The sequence below is a fragment of the Lolium rigidum genome, chromosome 3 (genome assembly GCF_022539505.1).
Source record: "Lolium rigidum isolate FL_2022 chromosome 3, APGP_CSIRO_Lrig_0.1, whole genome shotgun sequence".
NCBI lineage: Eukaryota > Viridiplantae > Streptophyta > Magnoliopsida > Poales > Poaceae > Lolium > Lolium rigidum.
The window spans coordinates 3096401-3099308 of NC_061510.1; the positions used below are offsets into that span (position 1 = coordinate 3096401).

General features: G+C 41.6%; 1 long non-coding RNA gene across 1 annotated transcript; it reads right to left on the reverse strand.

Annotated features, from left to right (window-relative positions):
- Positions 1 to 1180: 1180 nt before the first annotated feature.
- On the reverse strand, positions 1181 to 2369 carry LOC124694181. The gene is made up of 4 exons (XR_007000427.1): positions 2309 to 2369; positions 2162 to 2204; positions 1838 to 1948; positions 1181 to 1505 (listed from the first exon to the last, which is right to left on the reverse strand). It is a non-coding gene; the product is annotated as an uncharacterized LOC124694181 (long non-coding RNA).
- Positions 2370 to 2908: the final 539 nt, after the last annotated feature.

Consider the following 2908-nt stretch of genomic DNA (forward strand, 5'->3'; position numbering starts at 1 on the left):
CAGGAGCTCATGAATCACATAAGGCAGACCAGATACAACTATTAAGCTAAATGTCAGAGACGAAATCTAAAACCCTGTTGGCGGCTTCAATAATCAGGTGTCAACTGCTTTAAAAGTACTAACATGATATGGTGTAATTGGACGGTGGATCAACATGCCACTACAGCGCAAAATGAACTATCCATAGATTGAACCACAAATAAGAAGTGCAGAAATGATGCAGTTGCTGGCGTGGATATTGCACCTACTTTAGCATATTGTTCTGCTTGCTTGACCAAACGTGTGCCCCCATTGGTAACCTTTGCCATCACGAGACACGGTCAAAATTTTACTAATTAACTTTATAGTCTCATATCTTATTTATCTTTAGTGTAAAATAACACATAACTACACATATTTGACATGGAAGTTTGTCTATCATACTGAACTCAAACGAAATGGCTCGGTAACCTACTGGCTGATACAATTATCCAGTAGCATTGACATAGCGAGTACTAAATTTAGCGGAGGCCGAAGTTACTGTCAAATTTTCAGAAGTATTGACATAGCTACTGATTTTCACAAGTTACAATCAAATCAATATTCACCAAACATTCTGCATTTTCATAACTGTCGCATTGCACGCATTTCAGACCAGTGAAAACAATAGGCCTGAATTTGAGAGAATGGGACAAAACAACTTTCCCACATTTTGTATAAGATAAAGAGATGGGAATGGTAAGAAATATACCCAACAGAGGTCTTAGTTCCGTCTCCGGAAGCAAGAGCTTGATCTACACCAAGCTCCACAGTGTAGATCAAGGGTCCATGCTATTTATTTTGGCGAGAAGGAGTGAAGTTTCAAATAAACTATTTCATCCTGAACAACCTGGAAAACAACATGTGTGAAAAGAGACATAATACATGAATAATGGGCAGGTCCTAAATCTGGATAAATGAGCTCGGCTGACCGGAAAATATGAAAGCAAAAGAAAGTCACATATTTTAGCTGTTTAAAAAATTGATGAAGTGTATTAATCATAATAACTCTATAATATTAGTACCATAACACCAAGCATGTAGAAGAAAAAGAACGTAAAATGGAACCACGCAACAATTCTGGCCAAGCCAAGTACATGCCCGAGTTCACTATTTTTTGAACAAAATAATGAAACACAAAAGGCGGATCCAATTACCATGCGCAAAAGAGGGAGATTATTGGAAACTCCGGAAGGCAAAACCAAAGCGTCTTATACATTTGAAGTAGCAAACTGAAACTATCACACAAATCTGCCCAAAAATACTCTCCATAGGTCATAAACTGCTCTACTGATATACACGCTAACGTTTTGACCTTCCTCTCAAAAAGCTGAAACACATAGTTAGATCATTTTGAAGGACATAGCAGACAAAAGAATATTTGAGAATCTAAATCTGAAATTAATACCTGATTACAAAGACTTTCATCATCTCAACCAGATATTGGAGTGCCTTACTAAATCTTTCAACTCCATTCATGTTTTTTCCTGTGTGGACAAAATATTTATTTCAGAGAAGTTCATGGCAAGGAACAACCTGGGAATTTATAAAGTTAACAACAGAGCCAATCCCGAGTATTCCATCCAAAATATATGATTCAGCACCTCAAAGATGCATAAATGGTGATCTGAGACCTAATTTTATCCTGAGAACAATCACCTTCATTGCTAGAAAGAAAGTAGTAGTAAATCATAACTATGACAAATGGTAAAACCTGACAGCTCCCCCTTGCATTTACCCATACTTCAATTCCACAAAATCTCCATGATGAAATAGATGCATAGAAAGATATGGAGGCAAAAAAATAAGAGCCATGTACCTGCATATCATGAAATATGCAGTGTGCATCAAAATCATCATTTTCGTCATGGTTGCCTTTCTCCTACAAGTCCCCTTCTTGTCACTTTTATCACTCAGATCTATGGACAAACTGAAAAATCAGCAGCAAGTCAGATAAAACATCAACCTCCGTTTGAACGTAACATCAATCACGGGCTACATAAAACTCTCTTTTTCGCTCGAGGCAAGAGAGGAGAACCCAGACACAATTTTTTTTTGAACCAAACAGATCAAGGTCCGAAGGGAAAATTAGTGACATAACAGAGAGTTCTAGGAGGTGAAATAAGATGAGTTGGGGAATCACCTATTTCGCTGATTCATTGGGCGTTCTCCTCCTGGTGCTGGTCCTGTACAAAAGGAGAACATAGGAGTCAGAAGGAGAACTTGGCTGCAGCACCAAGAATTTTCCACGATGGCTCAGCTCGCCGCCAAGGTACAACAGCAATCTTACCTGCTGCAAGACACAGAAGGAGGACATCGACCTGACCTCCTCCTCGCGATGGAGACGACGGGAGCTCGAGTCGAGGATGCATCTGCAGGGGGTACTCACCTCGTGGCCGCCCGCCTCCATCTCCTGGCTTCTCCCTCGCTTCAACCACTCGAGCCCATGACATCCTGTTGCTGCTCACCCGACGAGGTGCCCGCTAGCAGTAGATCATGTGGAGGAGGACGGGATTTGGAGGAGGATTCGGGAGAGGAGACGAGCAAGGAGGTGATTGGAGGAGACGAGCGAGTGCGGATTGGGGACGAGCGAGCTGTGGCGACTAGGGTTTCTCACCGCGGGGGCTCCTTTTATACGGACGCGGTGAAAAAAATGAACGGCTGAGATGCAGAGATGGGGAGATCCGACGGCCACGAGCCGCTAATCGCTGTGAGGCCCCCGTGGGGGGGCATCATATATACCCCTGGACTAGATTTAGACGTGCGCCTTGGCGCACGACCCCGTGAAATTTGTCCAGATTTACATTTTATATATCAACAACAAAAATCAGGCAAGGAAACAATAATACATTTTTTACGTTTCCCAAAAAAAGTTAACAGAACGAAATCA